Below are 12,296 nucleotides of genomic sequence, written 5' to 3'. Positions count from 1 at the left end.
TCACCAAGATGTGATCTGTTTTGCAATACTGAGCAATTTTCTAACAAGTTCATATTCTATTACCTTTCATTTATGTGTGTACACACACACACACACACACACACACACACACAAATCCTAATGTCCTTTCCAAGTTTGGCAATGTTGTGAAACTAAAGCAACTCCTGTGTTTATGGATGAAATTCAAATTCCCTATTTTACTGACTGCTTAATTCCTGCAAAATTAAGCCACCTGCTTACTTAGTACAACATTACACTAACTCATTCTGATTATACCGCAGACTGCAAGTGCCAATGTAAATAGTGAGTAGGCACATCTCCAAAATATTTTCTAGCAGAATATTCTGTGCTCTATGGACACTTTTAACTGACCTGTGTGTTAATAGTCATTCAATAGGCAGTAAAAATGTTAGCATAAAATAAATACTCAAAAACAGAAGCAAAGCAACAAGCCAAAGTTATCCAGCAATAATAAGGAAATTTATATGGAATCTGGAAATTCAGTATGTAGAATCTTATCATCAGACTCCCCCAAGGACAAAAATAAAAATGCATCATAAAATGATCTCTACTTATAGTTAGGTGCCTCTTCTTTGACCATCTTAATCATAATAAGACATATCAGAGGATTACACATACATTCAAATACAAATTCAAATATTTAATAAATAATAATCCCGGATTTTAATGACCTAAATTCATCAACATATTGCCAAATTATCTAATTTCTTCTAGATGCTAGGAAATATGTATGCTGCACACAGAATGCAGTTTCTTTTTTAATTTGAAAGAGAGAGAGAGAGAGAGAGAGAGAGAGAGAGAGAGAGAGAGAGAGAGAGATTATGAGCAAATAGGGGAGAGTGGCAGAGGGAGAGACAGAATCCCAAGCAGACTCCATGTGCACATGGAGTCTGATGAGGGGATCAGTTCTACCATTCTGGGATCATAACCTGAACCAAAATCAAGAATTGGACTCTCAACCAATTGAGCCACCCAGGTACCCCCAGGATGTACTTGTTGACTAACTTACATTTCAAGAATTTTTAGGAACTATCTATATTATATTCCTCCAAATTTCCCCTCACTCTCTAAATTACCTTTAAAGTTGTAAAGATATCATCATTTATATATACAAACATAAAATGTATACATCATACATACATACATACATATATACATACAAAGATCTTTCTGCATACACACATACATATATGTACATGGCACATATGGATACATATATGGATACATGAACACACATATACCTATGTGTATATAAAGATCTCATCTGTGAAAATGGTAGAGTAGGATGTGTCTCCCTACCAATACAACACTGCAATGGCAGAATCTGCCTGATGTAATTATTTTGTACCTGGAGTATACTGAAGGCTTAAAACTTCTAAGGGAAGGCCTGAATGGTAAACTGAAGTTAATTTCAATTTCGGATCTTAGCACAGTAGCACCGACCCCTCCTCTACCCCTCTGGCCACAGTAGCAACTCAACAAGTGTTCCAGAAGCAACTTGGACACATAACTTGTGGCAGCCAGAGTGGGCAAAAAGGACCCTAACCTCCAAATATCAAGTTTCTCTGCCCTGATTGGGGACTATTGGTTCTATCTCAGAGGTGCAGAGAAATGTCATCAAAACTAAAGGGGAAAGAAAGAAAGAAAGAAAGAAAGAAAGAAAGAAAGAAAGAAAGAAAGAAAGAGAAAGGAAGGAAGGAAGAAAGAAAGTTTCTAAATACTGACTGAAGGTATACCTCACTATCAAATATCCTGAAGCACATAGAGTAGAAAACATTTATTCAACATCTCTCTTTAGCCCATAGTAATTCTATTCTACTTATTGTCTCTATGAATTTGACCACTCTAAGGATCCTCTACAAGGGAAATCATAGAGTATTTATCTTTTTGTGGCTGACTTACTTCACTTATTTTAAGTCTTCAAGGTTTATCCATATTGTAGCATGTGTCAGAATTTTCTTCATTTTTAAGACTAAATAATATTCCACTGTAAGTACATACCACATTTGTTTATTCATTAACATTCAATGGACACTTGGGTTGCTTTCTTTCCACCTTTTGACTCTTGTGAACAATGTTGTTATGAATATAGTTATAAAACTATCTGTGTGAGTCCCTGTTTTCAATTTTGGGGCATATGCCCAAAAGCAGAATTGATGGATCATATGATTAATTCTATTTTTAATGTTTTGAGAACCATCATACCATTTTCCACAATTTGTGCCATTTTATAGTCCCCTAATAACAGTGAATGAGGGCTTCAATTTTCTACATCTTCATCACATTCATTACCTTTTTTAATAGTAGCCATCCTAATGATTATAAAGTGGTGTGAAATTGTGGCTTTGATTTGTATTTCCCTAATGATTAGTGATATTGAGCATTTTTTTGGATGTGCTTATTGACCATCTGCACATATTATTTTGATGAATGTTTACCCAAAGTCTTTGCCAATCTTTTAAAAAATTGTGGAAAAGAACACATGATATTTATCATCTAACCTGGTTTTAAATGTATAGTTCAGTACATAATATTAAGTATAGTGTGAAGTATAGTCACATTTTTGTGTAACAGATTTACAGAACCTTTTCACTTACAACACTGAAATTCTATAAACCCGAAATACTAACTACCCTTTTCTGTACCCTCCACCCTTGGCAACCAACCTTCTACTTACTGTTTCCATGATTTTTTTTTCTATTTGAGACATTTCATGTGAGAGAAATCATATGGTTATCTGGTGACTAACTTATTTTGCTTAACATTCTATCCTGAGGATCATCCAAGTTGTAGCATGTGAGAGAATTTCCTTCCTTTTTAAGGCTGCATAAAATTCCATTGTATGTATACACTATATTTTTTTTATCCATTCATCTGTTTATGAACATTTGGGTTGGTTACACCTCTTAGATATTGTGGATAATGCTACAATGAACAAAGTATACAGATACTCTTCAAGATCCTGCTTTGAATTCTTTTGGGTATATACCCAGAAATAAGATTATTGGAACATATAGTTAGTTATTCTTTTTTTTTTTTTTTCACTTTTTAAGGAAGCTTTTCCTAATGGCTATAACCTTTTGCATCCCCCTGTCCCCAACAGTTCACAAGGTTTCCAACATCTCTGTATTCTTACCAACATTAATTTCAGTTCTTTTGATAACAGCTATCCTGGTGGGTGTGAGATATCTCACTGTGGTTTAATTTACATTTACCTAATAATTAGTAATGTTAAAACTCTTTTCATATGCTTAAATCTCATTTGTGTATCTTTTTTGGAGAAATATGTATTCAAATCCTATGCCCATTTTTTAAGTGAGTTAATTTGTTGTTGTTATTGAGTTGTAGATGTTCCTTATATATTCTGGATATTAGTCCCTTATCAAATATATGATTGGCAATTATTTTCTTCCATTCTGTAGGTTACCTTTTCATTCTGTTGTTTCCTTTAGTACACAAAATTTTTGAAGTTTGATGTGGACCCGCTTTTTGAAAATTGTGTTGCCTATGCTTTTGGTGTCATATCCATAGAAATCACCAGCAAATATGAATATCTGAAATTGTATCCTAGATTTTCTTATAGGAGTATAAAGTTTAGGTCTTACATCTTTGGTCAATTTGCATTAATTTTTGTGTAAGGTATTAGCTACGGGTCTGAATTCATCCTTTTACATAGGGATATCTATTTTTCCCAGCACCATTTGTTGAAGAGATGATCTTTTCCCCTTTGTAACAATATTTAGACTACCTACCCATGAAAATCTCTTATTTATATTCTTTGATTTCCCTCATCATAGTTTTATTTGTTTTTCATCATTTAAATTCTGTACATATTTTATTGGCTTTCTACCTATGTTATTTCCTTGGTTTTGGTGCTAATGTAAGTTGTATTAAATTTTTTAATTTGAATTTCAATTGTTGATTGCTGGTATAGAAAAACAACTGACTTTAACTTACTAACATTTTATCATGCAAACTTAATATAATTAATTATTAATTCAAGAGTTTTTTGTTGATTCATTAAGATTTTCTACCTCAATAATCATGTTTTCTGTGAACAAAAACAGTTTAATTTCTCCCTTATTTGTATACCTTTCATTTTATTTTCATGTCTTATAGCCTTAGCTAGGATTTCTAGTGCACACAGTCTGCCTCCAGGAATTCATCAGTTACTATGTAGGTACTATGTTACTATGTAGGTACTATGTCGTTACTCTGTAGGTAGCACTATCAGCAGCTTATGCTTCAGAGGAGCTGATCTCTTGCTCTTTCTCTCTCTCTTTTTGTATTCTCTGGTTTCCTACACTCTCAGTGATACTTTCTCCTGTGACCAAGACAGCCTTAATGTTCCCCTGAGCATGACTAAATAATAGACAGATTTCTTCCTGATTATAGAACTGTGGTCTCCTTTTCCTTACAATATTTACTTTAGAATGTTTACAGTTGCAGGGGTGCATGGGTGGCTCTGTTGGTTAAGCGTTTGACTTTGGCCCAGGTCATGATCTCACAGTTCATGGGTTCGAGCCCTGTGTCAGGCTCTCTGCTGACAGCTGAGAGCCTAGAGCCTGCTTCAGATTCTGTTCCTCTATCTCTGCCCCTCTCCTGTTCATGCTCTGTCTCTCAAAAATAAATAAACATTAAACAATTTTTAGAATATTTATAATTGAAAATTCTTGTTTTGCCCTTTGTAAGTAATGTAAATCTTCCAAACTCTTGCCAATTTTACAACCTAGTAATGTCCTTCTTAAAGACCTGGGAAACATCTCTTTGAAATATAATTATCAAAAGAGGTTAGACCCCTGTCTCTCAGTTTCTGAAGGAGGATACAGAGTATAACTCAACGGTGCCAAACAGCAAACTCAGATGGTCTAATTGCACAGAAAAATATTAGCAAACTCAGAATAATTTAGTGTGCCCACCATATCCTACTGATTAACTTCTCCTAGTACATTTACTTTTTGATTAACATCCTCCAGCTTTTTCAACAACTCACTCCAGTGCTTAAAAATACTTCTGTTTTTTGTTTGTTTGTTTGTTTCAGTGGAGTTGAATTTAGACTCTCTCCCCTATTTCAATAATCTTGAAGAAATTCTTCCTTGCTTGTTTAATACTGTTCAGTAGAATTTTTGTTTTGACACCTGTGACCACAATATTCTAATGAACCTAAGAAAAATCACTGGCTTTCAATTGTTCAGCTTTTTTCTTCCTGTGAAGGCAGAACTGATGACTTGCAAACTTTTCACATGTTGGACTAGAAAGATGAAGTCTAGACAGACTAATCCTTAATTGTAAACTTCTGAGCAACAAGAAACTGAGGGAATGATTTGTGTGTCTTTCTTTTTTTTTTTTTTAAGGTTTATTCATTTTTCAGAGACAGAGAGAGAGACAGAGCTTGCGGTGGGGAGGGGCAGAGAGAGAGATGGAGACACAGAACCTGAAGCAGGCTCCAGGCTCTGAGCTGTCAGCACAGAGCCCGACGCAGGGCTCACACTCACAGACCGTGAGATCATGACCTGAGCTGAAGTCGGACACTGAACTGACTGAGCCACCCAGGTGCCCCTTTTTGTGTGTCTTTCTTAAGGGGTAGTCTGAATATATTCAAGTAGTAATAATGACCACAAGAGATTCTAGGAAATGTATTTGGGTCCTGGAATTTTCTAGATCATCCCCTGTTAAAGCCCAATAGATTTTGCACTAATATAACAAATGGCGAGTGACTGTAACTTAAGGGTATTGTTATTATTATTATTATTTTGGAAGATAAAGATTTGTTTTATTGAATAACAGATCTGTGTTATTGCTAAGGCCACTATGTACAGACACAAAGTTTTATCTCTTGGTCTCTTTCTCCTTGGACAGAGTCTTGATGATTTCCTCCTTCTTGGCCTGGAGCTGCTCTTCACAGCACTTGTGTGGTATGATATTCCTTGGTCATAGATCTGAGGGCCTCAGCCTGTCAGCCAGAAGCTTCTTGTGAACCTTGTCTGCCTTCAACTTGTGGATGTGTTCCATGAGAATCTGCTTGTTTTTGAACACATCACCTTTCACTTTCCAGTACAGGCTGTGATACACGTTGGTCAATCTTAGATTCACAGTATCTTCTGAGCAGCCAGTACAGAATTCTCATCCTCCTCATCCAGCTTAACGTCTCAGGCATTTGAACACTGGCAGTATGTTTTCTCTTACCAATGCCATTATGCTTGCCCTTCCTGCTGGCCAAAGTGTTTTTCTGGTACCAAGCCTGGGAATGGACGGGCACAGGCTTCACAGTGATCTGCCCATCTTTAATCAGTTTCCAGATCTGCTGATGGGAGTTGGCATTGATGATTTCATTGGTCTCATTGGGGTTGAACCAGACCTTCTTTTTGCCACAGCAGAGGACACTGGAGGCAAGCCTCTTCTGAAGCCCAAGCATACTCATGGCTGTGGCCGCAGCATTGAAAGGCAAGAATATTAGTATAAATTTGACCTAATTTGTATCTTTAGGTTAATGAAACCCATGCAATGTTGACACTTTTAGCTTATATTTTCTAGCATTCTATCAAACATAGCATAAGGGTCAGGTCTTGTTGCCTTAGCTATCCACTTATATGTCTTAAATAAGTTAACTGGATTAACTAGGTCACAGTTTACAGTTCCCTAGTGTTTATAGCTTTTATTAAAACATGAAGATATCCTGAAATATGAATTTCTGGAAATTACCATAGATTACAAGCAAAACTTTAATAATAAGATTAACACGGACAATTCAAATTACACTCATTTCATTAATCATGTTGGCCTCAAATTCTATTTTATAATAATATAATATTTGTTGTCTCACTAATTATATCATAAACTGTATATTTGAATTTAACAGGTATTTCTGTAATTTAGTTCAATGAATAAGAATATCAGTATCACATGAAAAATTATATATTTAACATGTTTTAGTATTTATTTATATAAAGAGCTCTATATTAGTTAAAATTGAAGTTTAAGTGTTTTCTAAATTTATCTATAAATTTAAAGGACATTTTAGAAACTTTATTTGGCCCACTTTAAAATGCATGCGTTCTTTTTGGTGGAATGGTAAATCACGTTTGTTTGGCATTTTTAGATGGTTTGACCATATTTAAAAGGGATATGGCATGAATAATCATCTGTATTTATGTATTATATATTAAAATATAATTTATATTAATCCTGTAGATTTTATAAGTATATATTACATACAATTTTATATCTATATATTATATAGATATATAGTCATCCATTTAGCAGAATTTTCTAAGTAGTCTCTAATGCAACTATAAGCTAACAACATAAAATATGTGTAATTTAGTAAGTAAAGGCAACATATTCACCCTCAGTCCAGAATGATTATAATAGGAAGATCTTTGTCTTTGATTTATTGATCTGTGCAGTTTGAACAATTTCATGTTAACATCAACAAATTCTGGCCCTGAAAATTAGCTGAAAACGAATTTAGATAATCATGACAGAATCTTGACATGCATGTTTCCATTGGGACTAAACCAGGTAGTAATATAACAAAATTCTACTGTCAATATCAGATTTTCTTTACACCCCTTGATGTCTTTGACCAATAAGGAAATACGTATTTAAATAAACTTGTGCCTCAATCATATTTTGGGGGTTAAGTGGTAAAGTAATTTCTAAACATTTTACAAATATGACTAAATTACAGAGAAATTGTTTGAAATCCTATGCTCCATATCACTTGTTAATGGAGCTAATTTCTGCATCTTTGTGATACTAGTACAACTGTCTCCCTATCTTTCATAGGAATTGTGCTTTTAACTGGGGAACCTATTATCATATTGAAGGCTAATAATCAGTTCCTTATTTCTGAATGATACTCTATTTTTTTATAAAGCTAAAATAAATGACTAGAATAAATTGTGACCTACTTCCTTTAATAGACTCTGTGCCATGAATATTGCATTCATCTATAGAACAAGTTTTAAAATATTCTCTGTTTCACATTTTCTAACAAATAAATCTGTATTCTATGATAAATGTTTGTCTTTGACCTGTATATTAATATCCATTATTGAACAACATGTGGCAACCTTTAAAGAAATTAAATTGACAATTGCTAATAACATCAAAAAGGTAATTGTTATTTGATGTAATTGCCTTGGCAATATTGCTATCTGAAGTTCAATGGAGTTTTTATTCATTGCACTTTTACTTTGATTTTTTAATATATTACTTTGAACCCTAAGAAGTAGCAGCTGAGACACTCATTACTTTTGACTACAAATAGCTTCAGAATTGATGGGAAAGCTGATTTAGACAGCACATTCAATACAAAGGCTCTCTTAAGATGTCTTGGTGACAGACTTTAGTGACAAGGAATTCATGTGTCTTCCTGTATATTATAAAACAGAATTCTCTCATTGCAATTTTAACTCCCAGAGAAATAAAGATAGAATTGAAGATTATACATTGATCTCTGGCATAATCACATTCAGTGTAAAACTATTTCATATAATGACATGTGTCTCAGAATAAATTTAATACTAAAATTAAACATTCACTTACACTTGGCAATAAAGAAAAGATGAAAACAGAGATTCTGAAAATAAAATGAAAAATGAAAAAATAATGTAGATATTTATTACCCAGAGCTAATGTAAGAAGACAAAAAAATATGAATGAATAATATCCTTGCAAAGGGAGGGAAAAAAGTAGCTCTTAAATTAATGCAACTTCACAGGGTCCTAAAGTCTCTAAAGAGTAAAATTAATTGACTCTCTGGAATACTTATGCTATAGCATTATCATTTATTTATTGTGTTGATATTCCCAATGAAAATTTTTAATATCCTCCTTAAGTAAATGAGGTAGATAAGAGTTCTAATTATGTTTTACTTTTGGTTTCAGTTTGCAGACTGAAAGAAGGGGCTGCTAATTCTATGATGAACTTTTAATTCCTTTCTTTCTAAGTTTTTCTTTTACTTCTTTAAGGCTGACTATAGAATGATTCAATTATTTTGTTAATCAAAATGCTTTTAACAATGTAATTATGTTTATATTTCTGCATGTTTCTAGTGTAGGGGGAAAGATAAAGAGATTTTTTTAATATCAATAATAATATCAGTAGTTGAATACAGAGTATAAACTTTTGGGTCAGGCAAAAACATAAACCTGGCTCTGATGAAATTAACATTATAATAGCATTAGTAGTAGTAGTAGAACAAGTAATATAGATAGCAGTGTTAGTTATCAGAGTAAAAATAATGAAACAGTCATAGTAGCAATGATAGAGAGTAATAAACTTTGGTTTAGTGAAGTTGAGGTAAGTAGGAAATTACTTTAAAAACAAAAAAATATATAGTTACATTGAAACAAATTTTATAAATACAATTAAACTTACACTTGAGAAATAATAAAATATATTTAAATTTTTAACAAAGACACTTGTATTGGCTACAATTTGTTATTACATTTTCCTATTAAGCAGGATCAGAAACCTTGTGATTTATCATTCTGAAAATGCATCTCCAAACCTGCTACAGAGGTTAGAGGGTGTAAACCAGGCAAGGATCCGGTTTCCCCATTTCAACTTCAACATTTTATTATTATTATTAGTAGTAGTAGTAGTAGTAAACTACTGAACCCATTGTATATGGTTTAGTTAAAAAACTGACTACTAAAATAGTTTGATATTGTTATTACTGTTAGAGCATATAAAATAATTTGTAATATGCCCTGTATCTTATCACAGGGAATTAAAAAATACATATGAACATTTGAATATACATTAAAGAATTAAAAGAACAGTTTGACTTATTTTTTATTATTAATTTTAAATTAGTATACATAAATAAGTTCTTATTTAAAACTAATATATGCATATATGCATAAATGCATGTGGAAAATGAAAAATTCAGGAAAGCAAGGAACGCAAAATTTTAACCTGAGCTGACATGGAGAAGTCGTGTAGTGCTATCCAACTTCCACTTTCTGTGGCTGATTAAATGAAGAGTCTTTTGAAGGTAAAAACTCAGACAGAAGAAGCAGACACAAACATTCTTATCTGAACTATGTCTTACTGCAGCATTCAAAAGAAAGAGAAGATGCACCAGGGTGGCTGCAAACCATCATGGTTGTCACTCTTGACCTACAACTAAATCTTATCAGGTGATAAGGAGGTAGAAGATATTTAAAACTTGAAAGATGAATCAGCTATTTGATGCACACATCATTACATTCAATATTTGTTTATAAAAAAAATAAAAGTAAGTAGAAGATATGTCATTTCCCACATCAAATACAATGTAGGCACACAGAAGACTTAAAAATTTTCTAGTGGCTACAATTTTAAAAAGAAAAAAAGGTAAAATTAATCTTAATATATATTTTACTTAACCTAATATGTCTAAAGTATTATCAAATCAAAATGTAATGAATATAAAAACTAATGAGATATTTTTTACATTCTTTTCTTCATACTAAGTCTTCAAACCAGCAGGTACTTTATACTCACAGCATATTTCAATTTCACATTTCAAGCGATCAATAACCACATGTGGTCAGTGGCTTCATCTCACCACACAGCTGCCTTCATTACCATCACTTGAAATCCTGCCCATCTATCTCAAGAAACAAGAAAAATCCCAAATACAAAATCTAACAGCACACCTAAAGGAACTAGAAGCAAAACAGCAAAGAAACCCCATATCCAGCAGAAGAAGAGAAATAATAAAGATCAGAGCAGAAATAAATAATATAGAACCCCCCCCCCAAAAAAAAACAGTAGTACAGATCAATGAAACTAAGAGTTGTTTTTTTGAAAAAATAAACAAAATTGATAAATCTTTAGCCAGGCTTCTCAAAAAGAAAAGGGAGATAACCCAAATAGAAATAGAGCCCAAAATCACAAATGAAAATGGATTTATCATAACCAATCTTTCAGAAATACAAGCAATTATCAGAGAATACTATGAAAAATTATACGCCAAAAAACTGGACAACTTGGAAGAAATGGACAAATTCCTAGACACTCACGCACTACCAAAACTCAAGTGGGAAGAAGTAGAAAATCTGAACAGACCCATAACTAGTGAAGAAATTGAATCAGTTAGCAAAAATCTCCCAACAAATAAGAGTCCTGGACCAGATGGCTTCCCTGGGGAATTCTCCCAGACATTTAAAGCAGAGATAATACCTATCCTTCTTAAGCTCTTCCAAAAAATAGAAATAGAAGGAAAGCTTATGGAATTATTCTATGAAGGCAGCATTATCTTGATTCCCAAACCAGGCAGAGACCCCGCAAAAAAGGAGAACTACAGGCCAATATCCCTGATGAACATGGATGCAAAAATCCTCAACAAGATACTAGCAAATCGAATTCAAAGCATATAAAAAGAATTATTCACCATGATCAAGTGGAATTCATTCCTGGGCTGCAGGGATGGTTCAGTATTCACAAAACAATCAATGTGATACATCATATTAATAAAAGAAAGCATAAGAACCATATGATCATGTCAATAGATGCAGAAAAAGCATCTGACAAAATACAACACCCTTTCTTACTAAAAACTCTCAAGAAAAGATAGAAGGAACATACTTAAACATCATAAAAGCCATTTATGAAAAGCCCACAGCTGATATCATCCTCAATGGGGAAAAACTGAGAGCTTTCCCCCTGAGATCAGGAACATGACAGTGATTTCCACTCTCATCATTGTTTAACATAGTGTTGGAAGTCCTAGCATCAGCAATCAGACAACAAAATGAAATCAAAGGCATCCAAATTGGCAAAGAAGAAGTCAAACTTTCACTTTTTGCAGATGACATGACACTCTACGTGGAAAATTCAACAGGCTCCACCAAAAGTCTGCTAGAACTGATACATGAATTCAGCAAAGTCGCAGGGTACAAAATCAATGTACAGAAATCAGTTGCATTTTTATACACCAATAAGGAAGCAACAGAAAGAGAAATAAACTGATCCCATTCCCAATTGCACCAAGAACCATAAAATACCTAGGAATAAATCTAACCAAAGATGTCAAAGATCTGTATGCTGAAAGCTATAAAAAGTTTATGAAGGAAATTGAAGAAGACACCAAGGAATGGAAAAACATTCCATTCTCATGGATTGGAAGAATAAATGTTGTTATAATGTCAATACTACCCAAAGCAATCTACACATTCAATGAAATCCCAATCAAAATTGCACCAGCATTCTTTCAAAAACTAGAACAAACAATCCTAAAATTTGTATGGAACCACATAAGATCCTGAATAGCCAAAGTA

The 12,296-nt window shown here is 33.3% G+C and overlaps 1 pseudogene; it reads right to left on the bottom strand.

Annotated features, from left to right (window-relative positions):
- Positions 1-5,413: 5,413 nt before the first annotated feature.
- Positions 5,414-6,679, bottom strand: LOC106970600 (60S ribosomal protein L19-like; annotated as a pseudogene).
- Positions 6,680-12,296: the final 5,617 nt, after the last annotated feature.

Source organism: Acinonyx jubatus, chromosome A1 (assembly GCF_027475565.1).
Source record: "Acinonyx jubatus isolate Ajub_Pintada_27869175 chromosome A1, VMU_Ajub_asm_v1.0, whole genome shotgun sequence".
In the NCBI taxonomy this organism is placed as follows: Eukaryota; Metazoa; Chordata; class Mammalia; order Carnivora; family Felidae; genus Acinonyx; species Acinonyx jubatus.
The sequence above is the reverse complement of the archived record's forward strand: the minus strand, read 5'-3'. Positions and strand labels throughout refer to the sequence as shown.